General features: G+C 40.3%; 1 non-coding gene across 1 annotated transcript; it reads right to left on the reverse strand.

The window, feature by feature from the left end:
* Positions 1–8,688: 8,688 nt before the first annotated feature.
* TRNAT-CGU (transfer RNA threonine (anticodon CGU)) lies at positions 8,689–8,764 on the reverse strand. The gene has a single exon. It is a non-coding gene; the product is annotated as a tRNA-Thr (tRNA).
* Positions 8,765–12,526: the final 3,762 nt, after the last annotated feature.

The raw sequence follows: 12,526 nt of genomic DNA on the forward strand, positions 1-12,526 counted from the left end.
GTTGTAAAAGGTCCTATGTCATCATTTCTTATGGCGGAGTAGTATTCCATAGTATATATATATATATCAAAGCTTTTTAATCCACTCGTCCTCTGACGGACACTTGGGCTGTTTCCAGATCTTTGCTATTGTGAACAATGCTGCCATAAACATGCGGGTACATTTCTTCTTTTCAAACAGTGCTATGGTGTTCTTGGGGTATATTCCTAACAGTGGTATAGCTGGGTCAAAAGGTAGTTCGATTTTTAATTTCTTGAGGAATCTCCATACTGTTTTCCACAGTGGGTGCACCAGTCTGCATTCCCACCAGCAGTGCAGGAGGGTTCCCTTTTCTCCATATCCTCGCCAGCACTTATCATGTGTTGTTTTATTGATGAGCGCCATTCTGACTAGTGTGAGATGGTATCTCATTGTGGTTTTAATTTGCATTTCTCTAATCATTAGTGATGTTGAACATTTTTTCATATGTCTTTGAAGTAAGTCATTGGTATTTTAATCGGTATTGCATTGAATTTATAAATTGCTTTGGATAATATAGACATTTTAATGATGTTTATTCTTCCTAACCATGAGCACGGTATATGCCTCCACTTAATCGTATCTTCCCTGATTTCTTTTATCAATGTTTTATATTTTCCGAGTACAAGTCTTTAATCTGCTTGGTTAGATTTATTCCTAGGTACTTTATTTTTTTGGTTGCAATGGTAAAGGGGATTGATTCCTTGATTTCTCTTTCTGACAGTTCATTATTAGTATATAAAAATGCCTCTGATTTCTGAGTATTGATTTTATATCCTGCCACATTGCCGAATTCATTTATCAGGTCTAGTAGTTTTTTGACTGAGACTTTAGGGTTTTCTATATACAATATCATGTCATCTGCAAATAATGATAGTTTTACTTCTTCATTTCCAACTTGAATGCCTTTTATTTCTTTTAGTTGTCGGATTGCTATGGCTAGGACTTCCAGAACTATATTGAATAAGAGTGGTGAAAGGGGGCACCCCTGCCTTGTTCCTGATCTTAAGGGGATTGCTTTTAATTTTTGCCCATTAAGTATGATGTTGGCTGTGGGTTTGTCATAGATGGCCTTTATCATGTTGAGGTATGTTCCCTGTATTCCCACTTTGCTGAGAGTTTTGATCATGAATGGGTGCTGGACTTTATCAAATGCTTTTTCTGCATATACTGAAATTATCATGTGGTTTTTCTCCTTTCTTTTGTTTATGTGATGAATCACATTGATTGATTTGTGAATATTGTACCAGCCTTGCCTCCCAAGAAGAAATCCTACAGATCATGGTGTATGATTTTTTCCATATATTGCTGTATCCGGTTTGCTAATATTTTGTTAAGGATTTTTGCATCTAAGTTCATCAGGGATATTTGCCTATAATTTTCTTTTTTTGTGTTGTCTTTGCCTGGTTTTGGAATAAGAATTATGCTCACCTCATAAAAGGAGTTTGGAAATCTTCCTTCCTCTTGAATTTTTTGAAATAGCTAGAGAAGGATAGGAGTTAGTTCTTTGAATATTTGGTAGAATTCACTTGTGAAGCCATCAGGCCCAGGATTTTTCTTTTTTGGGAGTTTTTTTATAGCTGTTTCAATCTCATTTGTTGTAATTGGTCTGTTTAGGTTTTCTGATTCTTCCAGATTGATTTTTGGAAGATTATATGATTCAAGGAATTTGTCCATTTCATCTAGGTTGTCTAGTTTTTTGGCGTACAGTTCTTCATAGTATTTTCTTACAATATTTTGTATTTCTGTTGTGTCAGTTGTTATTTCTCCACTCTCGTTTCTAATTTTATTTATTTGAGTCCTCTCTCTTTTTTTCTTGGTGAGTCTTGTTAAAGGTTCATTGATCTTGTTTACCTTTTCAAAGAACCAGCTTCTGGTTTCATTGATCCTCTGTATTGTTTCTTTAGCCTCTATGTCATTTATTTCTGCTCTGATCTTTATTATTTCCTTCCTTCTACTAGCTCTGGGCTTTACTTGCTGTTCTTTTTCTAGCTCTTTTAGATGCAGGGTTAAGTTGTTTATTTGAGCTTTTTCTAGCTTCTTGAGGTATGCCTGTAATGCTATAAACTTCCCTCTCAGGACTGCTTTTGCTGTGTCCCATAAATTTTGAGTTGATGTATGCTCATTATCGTTTGTTTCTAGGAATTTTTTAATTTCTTCTTTGATCTCAATGTTAACCCATTCATTGTTTAAAAACGTGCTATTTAGTTTCCAAGTGTTTGAATGTTTTTCAATTTTTCTATTGTGTTTGATTTCTAGTTTAATGCCATTGTGATCAGAGAAAGTGCTCGATATGATTTCAATCTTCTTAAATTTGTTGAGCCCGCTTTTGTGCCCTAACATGTGGTCTATTCTAGAGAATGTACCATGAGCGCTTGAAAAGAATGTATATTCTGCTCTTTTAGGGTGAAAGGTTCTGAAGATATCTATTAAATCGAGTTGATCTAATATGTCATTTAAGTCTGCTGTTTCTTTGTTAATTTTCTTTCTTGAGGTTCTATGTAATGATGTTAATGGGGTATTGAAATCCCCTACTCTTATAGTATTGCTGTTGATCTCACCCTTTAAGTCCATCAAAGTCTACTTTATGTTATTTAGGTGCTCCTATATTAGGTGTGTAGATATTTATAATGGTTATATCTTCCTTTTGGATTGCTCCCTTTATCATTATGTAGTGACCTTCTTTATCTCTAACTATGGTCTTTGTTTTAAAGTTCATTTTGTCTGATATAAGTATTGCTACCCCAGCTTTTTTTTCATTTCCATTTGTGTGAAATATTTTTTCCATCCTTTTATCTTCAGTCTGTGTGCATCTTTTGATTTAAGGTGTGTCTCTTGTAGACAGCATATGTATGGGTCCTGTTTTCTTATCCACACAACTACCCTATGTCTCTTGATCGGATCATTTAATCCATTAACATTTAAGGTTATTACTGATATGTAAATGTTTATTGCCATTTTTTTCTTTAAAACTGTATTTCTCTTTTGTTATATTCTTTTTTCCCTTTGATTTGTTTACAACAGGTCCCTTAGAATTTCTTGCAGCCTTGGTTTGGTTGCAGTGAAATCCTTGAGCTTTTATTTGTCTGTAAAGCTTTTTATTTCTCCTTCAATTTTAAATGATAGCCTTGCTGGATAAAGTAGTCTTGGTTGTAGGTTCTTGTCCTGCATTACTTTGAATATTTCTTGCCATTCTCTTCTGGCCTCTAGTGTTTCTGTTGAGAAGTCAGAAGTCATCCTTATGGAGGCTCCTTTGTAGGTGATAGTCTTTTTTTCTCAAGCAGCTTTTAATATTTTCTCTTTATCATTTAGCTTTGGTATTTTAATTATGATGTGTCTTGGTGTTGGTTTCTTTGGGTTTCTCCTTAATAGAGTACTCTGTGCTTCCTGAACATGTGAAATGTTTTCCTGCCTTAATTGGGGGAAGTTTTCCGCTATAATATGCTTGAACAAAGTCTCTATCGCTTGTTCTTTCTCTTCTTCTTCAGGAACCCCTATGATGTGGATGTTATTTCTCTTCATGTTGTCACAGAGCTCTCTTAGAGTTTCCTCAGACTTTTTGAGTCTCTTTTCTTTTTTCTGCTCTGCTTCCGTGCCTTTATTTATTGTGTCCTCTAACTCACTGATTCGATTCTCTGCTTCATCCATCCTGCTTTTAATTCCTTCCATTGTATTCTTCATTTCAGATATTGTATTTGTCATTTCTGACTGATTCTTTTTTATTATTTCAATGTCCTTTTTTATATTTGTTATCTCTTTATTTAGGTTTTCGTAATGGCCATCTATGGTTGTTCTAATATCTTTGAGCATCCTAAGAATCGTTATTTTAAACTCTGCATCTGGTAATTTGGTTATATCTGATTCACTTAGGTCCTTTTCTGGGGATTTCTCTTGGTTTATTTGTGTTGTATTTCTCTGCCTCCGCATTTTCTCTTCACGGGAGTGGCTGTGATCACGTGCTCGGGTGCACAAGGGTTGGTGGCCTTGGCCTTTGCCCCGCCCCTGTGTGTGACATTATGCTCGGTCCTGAGGGTACTGGCGAGCACCATTGCTCAGCTGCGGGTCTCAGCCTGTTTCCGAGCTTTCGCCCTGTCCTTGAAGGAGGATCCCACTCAAGGAACAGCTGCTAGCCTTGGCTCTACTGCCGGGCAGGGCTGCGTGCCCAGGCTCAGCTCCGTAGCAGAACTCCGCCTCTTCTGGGCTTTTGGCTCCACCCCCGCGGGAGGAGCTGGCTACCAAGTCAGACCACAAGCCTGGGTTGCATGGGCAGGGCAGGGCTGTGCTCCTCTGCCCTTGCTCCGGGGCTGGTCTCCACCCTTTCTGGGGTTCCTGCCCTTCTCCCAGAGGCTGGATTACAGGCTGCTGGCAGCTGAGCTTGACCGCTTTTGCATGCCCCCTTCTCCCCAGCTGGGCTAGATTGAGCTCATACCTGAGCCCAGTGGTGGCCAGCTGGCTTCCGCCCCTGCCAGCAGAACCATGTTTTTGTCTCCCATTGCCGCCCGCTCTCTGGTGCACCCTCAGCCTCGTGGGTGGGGGCGTTGCAGCTCAGACCCTAAGACTCACTACTGTAGACCCGAAAGCTCCCTCCTTCTATGCGACTCTGCTCTGAATGCCGCAGGGGAGCTTGTTTGGTTGCTCTCCTGCTTCCCTTTGCTGGTATTGCTGTTTCCAGGGAAAATATTCACTTCAGCTTTGGGGAGTGACTCGTCCCAGGGGTTATGGTGGCTATCTCCCAAAATGTTTCTCCCTATGCCTCCTAGATTACACTCTCTTCCTGTTACTGTGGTCCTCTCCTCTCTCCCCCCGTCCCTAGGAGCCCCAGATGATTGTTTTTGAGAGAGATGTTCTGTGCGGTCCCTTTAAGAAGGATCCTGGGTCTGAGAAATCAGACTCTTTCTCACAAACAGTATCCTGACTTGTTTCCAGCTAAATACTGTCCTTACGCCTCTTCTGGGCTCTGGGGCTGCAGGCTGGGGCTTTTGTTCCTGGGCCTCACGACCCTTTCCCCTTTGCTAAACTCACTTCCCGCCACGCGAGTCTCTCCCTGCTGCTGTTCGTTCCGAGGAGCTGGGCAGCCCTCTCCGTGTTTCCGTGTTTCCGCTTTTTCTACCAGTCTCTGTGTGGCTTCTTCTGTGTTCCTTGGTTGAAGAGTCCTCTTAGTTTAGTCCAAAGTTGGTTTTTCCAGATGATAGTTCATAAAATTAGTTTTCAATCCACTTTGGTTCTGGGAGGTAGATGCTGGTACGTCTGCCTACTCCAGCGCTATCTTTTCTCTCCTCGAAACAGTTTTATTTGGAGACTTTTATTTGCCTTGGGGGAAAGCGAAGAAGAGCATGACATCATTTCAAATCGCGTTTCACAGCTTTTTCATCATTTAAAACTGGAGCTTTTCAGGCTGTTGTTTAAGAGAGACGTGGCTGCGCAACAGGACCTGACAAAATGGTTTCTTCTCTCAAGATCTGGAAGTTTCACAGTGAATTTTGGTATGAAGATTTTTTACTCCTATCTCCGCTACTTGTTAATTTTTCCTCCTCAAACTGTCAAGCCCTGGAAGCCCAGCCTCCCATGTGAGAGCAAACGCTACGCCCCAAGCACACTTCAAAGAAGAGCTCAGCTTGCCAGTTCTTGTCAGAATTTACCACAGACAGTGATTCCACCGAAGGCCCAGGTGCAGCTGGGGACTGGAACAAGTTGGGTCAACACTGCAAATCCCAGCTCCCAACAAATGTGTGCATCAAAGGCCCATGGCAGGGTGCTGGCCCCTTGTTTTTCTCGGTGGTGTGGCCTCTGGTTTGTTCTTAAGGCAACTGATCACGATTTCCTTGCCTTGCCTTCCACAGGCCTGCTTTTCTTTTTTGGAGCCTGTGTTTGTGCCAATGGAAATCACTGGGTGAGTGAAGGCGAGGGCACTCAGAGGTCTTGTCGTTCTTCAAAGACACCAAGCTAGCTGAGCGTGGACTCAGTCTAGCCTCAGAAGCTATGTTGATGCAGAGGTAGTTTGATCAAGGGTATTTGGTCTTATTTCATTTGGTTTCAACTTCCTGCCAGGACATGAAGGAGGAAAAAGTAGCACTAACCATTTTCCTCTTTCCCCCTCCTCTTCCCCAACTCACCTACTTCTACCATTCTGTAACCTTACCACATTCCTCAGATCCTTCTAGGATAAACTTTGGGGGCTAACTGGGTGGAGACAGTAGTGAGGAGAATGAGGTGGGGAAGAGAAGGTACCCTCTTGACCTCCTATAGAAATAAAGATGTGAAATTAAGACAAGTTACATTCTCCTCCTGCACAAATATCAGAACATTGTGTTAGTTAGCTATAGCTGTGTAACAAAGTACTACAGAGGAGGTGGCTTAAAGTGCAGAACTGTATTGTTTCACAGTTTGGAAGCCTGGAAGTCCATGAGATGTCAGTAGAGTTTGTTTCTTCTGAGGGCTATGTGGGAGAATCTGTCCCATACTTATCTCCTGGTTTTTGGTTGCTTGCTGCCAATCTTTGGTATTCTTTGGCTCATAGAAGCATCATACACCAATCTTTGATTTAATTTTCATATGGTATTGTTCTCCCTTGTGCATAAGTCCATGTCCAAATTTTTCCTTTTTATAAGGACAGAAGTTGTATTGAATTGGGGCCTACCCTAATGACCTCATTTTAACTTGCTTACCTCTGTAAAGACCTTTCCAAATAAGGTCACATACTGAAGTACTGGGGGTTAGGACTTCCACATACATTTTGGGGGGGCCACAAAAAAACTCATAACAGAACCTCTGTTTATTTTCTCTTAAAATTCTAGTATCTGTGTACATGCAAATTTTAGCACACTGGTCATGCTCTTCTCAAATTTGCTGCCATTGCTGGTATTCCTGGAGTGAGAATATGGATGCTTTTTGCATTCTTTGAATCCAGTGTTATACAGAACAGTGGTTTTCAACTGCTGCCAGAAATTTCATGCTGGTCCATGAAAGAGTTAACCACCCTGATGTTGTGCTGGCAGATTGGCACCAGTCTACAGACCAAGATTGAAAACCATAGTTATGAAAGAGTAAGAAGTTTTCCTTGCCCCTGACTTTGACTTTTTCCACACTTCCCTGACTATTTACTTGGCACTCATGTTGGAGGCCAGAACCCATGAGGGAAGGAGAGGATTTTTTAGCAAATTCTTGCTGAAGGGCCCACAATGGCTCCTACTCAGATGGAAGCACGTCATACCACAGCCTCCTTCCCTCCCTGGATCTGTCACACACACCTGTGTGACAATCAGCTAATCAGTGTCTGTCCTAGGATCAGAAGTCACTTCCTATGTCTTGGATTTGCAGGTGGCACTCTTGCCTGTAACCTGCTACACTCTGGATCTGACCAGCCTGTCTTCAGGTGGAGCTAAGCTCTAGTCAAGTTCTCACATCTATCTGAGTCATCTGACCTTTACACATCTGTTTTCCTCAGGAATTTAATTACTTGCCTGCTGTGGTTTAGGTCCTACTTGGCATATGGGTTCTGAGCTCTGTCCCCACCTGTATTCAACACCCAATGATCCTTCCATAGTAATTCTAAGTCTCAGAGAGCCAATAAGGAATAGATGTGGAAAGGAATGTTTGTCTTGCTTTCCTCACAGGATTATCAGCTGGAACAAAGCTTCCTGTGAGCTATGAGATGTTTTACAAATGTCAGGTGCTAACTACAATTAGAGCTGATGAATTCACATGCCGTATAAGCAGAATGCTAAATATTCTTTTTTTTTTATGCTTTTAATTTGTGTTTACATAGATTCAAGTGTCCCACTGAATATATCTTGCCCCTCTGCATGCCCCCTCCCCCCAATGCCTTCCCCCCTTCCCTCCAGGACTTGTTGTCCTGTTCTCTATAATACTGTGTTATGTATATATAATTTCATTAATCTCTTTCCTTCTCTGATCCCATCTTCTCTTCTACTTTCCCTCTGACCGCTTTCCCTCTGGTCCCTTTGATCCCACCTCTGCCTCTGTTCCATTGCTCAGTTCACATTGTTCATTGGATTCCTCATATGAGTGAGGTCATATGGTATTTTTCTTTCTCTGTCTGGCTTATTTCACTTAACATAATAGTTTCCAAGTCCATCCATGTTGTCGCAAAAGGTAAGATTTCCTTCTTCCTCATGGCCACGTATTATTCCATTGTGTATATGTACTCCAGCTTTTTAATCCACTCGTCCACTGACGGACACTTGGGCTGTTTCCACACCTTTGCTATTGTGAACAATGCTGCCATAAACATGGGGGTGCATTTCTTCTTTTAAATCAGCCAGTTGGTATTCATAGGATATATTACTAAAAGAAGAATAACTGGGTCAAAGGGCAGTTCAATTTTTATTTATTATTATTTTTTTAATTTTTCTGAAGCTAGAAACGGGGAGAGACAGTCAGACAGACTCCTGCATGTGCCTGACTGGGATCCACCTGGCACGCCCACCAGGGGGCGACGCTCTGCCCACCAGGGGGCGATGCTCTGCCCCTCCGGGGCGTCGCTCTGCCATGACCAGAGCCACTCTAGCACCTGGGGCAGAGGCCAGGAAGCCATCCCCAGCGCCCGGGCCATCTTTGCTCCAATGGAGCTTTGGCTGCGGGAGGGGAAGAGAGAGACAGAGAGGAAGGAGAGGGGGAGGGTTGGAGAAGCAGATGGGCGCTTCTCCTGTGTGCCCTGGCTGGGAATCGAACCCGGGACTTCTGCACACGAGGCCGACGCTCTACCACTGAGCCAACTGGCCAGGGCTCGATTTTTAATTTATTTTTATTTTTTTATTTTTTTTTATTAAATTTAATGCAGTGGCATTGATAAATCAGGGTACATATGTTGAGAGAAAATATCTCTAGATTATTTTGACATTTGATTGTGCTGTATACCCCTCCCCCAAAGTTAAATTGTCTTCTGTCACCCTCTTTCTGGTTTTCTTTATGCCCCTCCCCTCCCCTAACCACTCTCTCCTTCTTCACCCCATCCCCCCTCCCCCCACCCCCCAACCCTGTTGCCATCAAATTCTTGTTCATGTCTCTGAGTCTCATTTTTATGTCCCTTCTATGTGTGGATTCATCTTAGTTTTTTTTCTGATTTACTTATTTCACTCCGTATAATGTTGTCAAGGTCCATCCATGTTATTGTAAATGATCCGATGTCATCATTTCTTATAGCTGAGTAGTATTCCATAGTATATATGTACCAAAGCTTTTTAATCCACTCGTCCTCTGACGGACACTTAGGCTGTTTCCAGATCTTCGCTATTGTGAACAATGCTGCCACAAACATGCGGGTGCATTTCTCCTTTTCGAGCCGTTCTATGGTGTCCTTGGGGTATATTCCTAAAAGTGGGATAGCTGGGTCAAAAGGCAGTTCGATTTTCAGTATTTTGAGGAATCTCCATACTATTTTCCACAGTGGGTGCACCAGTCTGCATTCCCACCAGCAGTGCAGGAGGGTTCCCTTTTCTCCACATCCTCGCCAGCACTTATTCTGTGTTGTTTTGTTGATAAGCGCCATTCTGATTGGTATGAGGTGATATCTCATTGTGGTTTTAATTTGCATTTCTCTAATGATTAGTGATGTTGAACATTTTTTCATATGCCTATTGGCCATCTGTATGTCCTCTTTGGAGAAGTGTCTATTCATCTCCTTTGCCCATTTTTGGATTGGGTTGTTTGTCTTCCTGGTGTTGAGTTTTCAAGTTCTTTATAAATTTTGGTTATTAACCCCTTATCAGACGTATTGTCAAATATGTTCTCCCATTGTGTAGTTTGTCTTTTTATTCTGTTCTTGTTGTCTTTAGCTGTGCAAAAGCTTTTTAGTTTGATATAGTCCCATTTGTTTATCCTGTCTTTTATTTCACTTCCCCGTGGAGATAAATCAGCAAATACATTGCTCCGAGAGATGTCCGAGAGCTTACTGCCTATGTTTTCTTCTAAGATGCTTATGGTTTCACGGCCTACATTTAAGTCTTTTGTCCATTTTCAGTTTATTTTTGTGAGTGGTGTAAGCTGGAGATCTAGTTTCATTTTTTTGCAGGTAGCTGTCCAATTTTCCCAACACCATTTGTTAAAGAGGCTGTCTTTACTCCATTGTATTTCCTTACCTCCTTTGTCAAATATCAGTTGTTCATAGAACTGTGGGTTTATTTCTGGGTTCTCTGTTCTGTTCCATTGATCTATATGCCCGTTCTTATGCCAGTACCAGGCTGTTTTGAGTACCACGGCCTTGTAGTATAACTTGATATCAGAAAGTGTGATACCTCTCACTTTATTCTTCTTTTTTAAGATTGCTGAGGCTATTCGTGTCCTCTTTTGTTTCCATATAAATTTTTGGAATATGTGTTCTATATCTTTGAAGGTATGTCATTGGTATTTTAATTGGTATTGCATTGAATTTATAGATTGCTTTGGGTAATATAGACATTTTAATGATGTTTATTCTTCCTAACCATGAGCACGGTATATGCTTCCACTTGTTTGTATCTTCCTTGATTTCTTTTATCAATGCTTTGTAATTTTCTGAGTACAAGTCTTTAGTCTCCTTGGTTAAGTTTACTCCTAGGTACTTTATTTTTTTGGTTGTAATAGTGAAGGGGATTGTTTCCTTAATTTCTCTTTCTCACTGTTCATTGTTGGTGTATAAAAATGCTTGTGATTTCTGAGTATTGATTTTATATCCTGCCACTTTGCTGAATTTATTTATCAGGTCCAGTAGTTTTTTGACTGAGACTTTAGGGTTTCTATATACAATATCATATCATCTGCAAATAATGATAGTTTTACTTCTTCATTTCCAACTTGAATGCCTTTTATTTCTTCTTCTTGTCTGATTGCTGTGGCTAGGACTTCCAGGACTACGTTGAATAAGAGTGGTGAAAGGGGGCACCCCTGCCTTGTTCCTGATCTTAAGGGGATTGCTTTTAACTTTTGCCCATTGAGTATGATGTTGGCTGTGGGTTTCTCATAGATGGCTTTTATCATGTTGAGGTATGTTCCCTGTATTCCCACTTTGCTGAGAGTTTTGATCATGAATGGGTGCTGGATTTTATCAAATGCTTTTTCTGCATCTATTGAAATTATCATATGGTTTTTCTCCTTCTTTTTGTTTATGTGATGAATCACATTGATTGATTTGCAAATATTGTACCAGCCTTCCCTCCCCAGAATAAATCCCACTTGATCATGGTGTATGATTTTTTCCATATATTGTTGAATCCGGTTTGCTAATGTTTTGTTGAGGATTTTAGCATCTATATTCATCAGAGATATTGGCCTATAATTTTCTTTCTTTGTGTTGTCTTTGCCTGGTTTTGGAATCAGAATTATGCTCGCCTCATAAAAGGAGCTTGGCAGTCTTCCTTCCTCTTGAATTTTTTGAAATAGTTTGAGAAGGATAGGAGTTAGTTCTTCTTTGAATATTTGGTAGAATTCTGTTGTGAAGCCATCGGGCCCCGGACTTTTCTTTTTTGGAAGTTTTTTGATAACTGCTTCGATCTCATTTGTTGTAATCGGTCTGTTTAGGTTTTCTGATTCTTCCAGATTGATTTTTGGAAGATTGTACGTTTCAAGGAATTTGTCCATTTCATCTAGGTTGTCTGGTTTTTTGGCATACAGTTCTTCATAGTATTTTCTTACAATATTTTGTATTTCTGTTGTGTCAGTTGTTATTTCTCCTCTCTCATTTCTAATTTTATTTATTTGAGTCCTCTCTCTCTTTTTCTTGGTGAGTCTACTTAAAGGTTCATCAATCTTGTTTACCTTTTCAAAGAACCAGCTCCTAGTTTCATTGATCCTCTGTATTGTTTCTTTAGCCTCTATGTCATTTATTTCTGCTCTGATCTTTATTATTTCCTTCCTTCTACTACATTTGGGCTTTACTTGCTGTTCTTTTTCTAATTCTTTTAGATGCAGGGTTAAGTTGTTTATTTGAGCTTTTTCTAGCTTCAGAAAGTGTGCCTGAAGTGCTATGAACTTCCCTCTCAGCACTGCTTTCGCTGTGTCCCATAAATTTTGAGTTGTTGTATGCTCATTGTCATTTGTTTCTAGAAATTTTTTTATTTCTTCATTGATCTCATTCTTAATCCATTCATTATTTAACACCCTGCTATTTAGTTTCCATGTGTTTGAGAATTTTTGAGCTTTTCTGCTGTGATTCATTTCTAGTTTCATGCCATTGTGATCGGAGAAAGTGCTTGATATGATTTCAGTCTTCTTAAATTTGTTAAGAACACTTTTGTGCCCTAACATGTGGTCTATCCTAGAGAATGTACCATAAGCACTTGAAAAGAATGTATATCCTGCTGCTTTAGGGTGAAAGGTTCTGAAGATATCTATTAAATCGAGTTGATCTAGTGTTTCCAATAAGTCTGCTGTTTCTTTGTTAATTTTCTTTCTTGAGGATCTATCTAGTGATGTTAGTGGGGTATTGAAATCCACTACTATTATAGTATTGCTGTTGATCTCACCCTTTAAATCCATCAAAGTCTGTTTTATATATTTGGGTGCTCCTATATTA

The sequence above is a fragment of the Saccopteryx bilineata genome, chromosome 3 (genome assembly GCF_036850765.1).
Source record: "Saccopteryx bilineata isolate mSacBil1 chromosome 3, mSacBil1_pri_phased_curated, whole genome shotgun sequence".
In the NCBI taxonomy this organism is placed as follows: Eukaryota; Metazoa; Chordata; class Mammalia; order Chiroptera; family Emballonuridae; genus Saccopteryx; species Saccopteryx bilineata.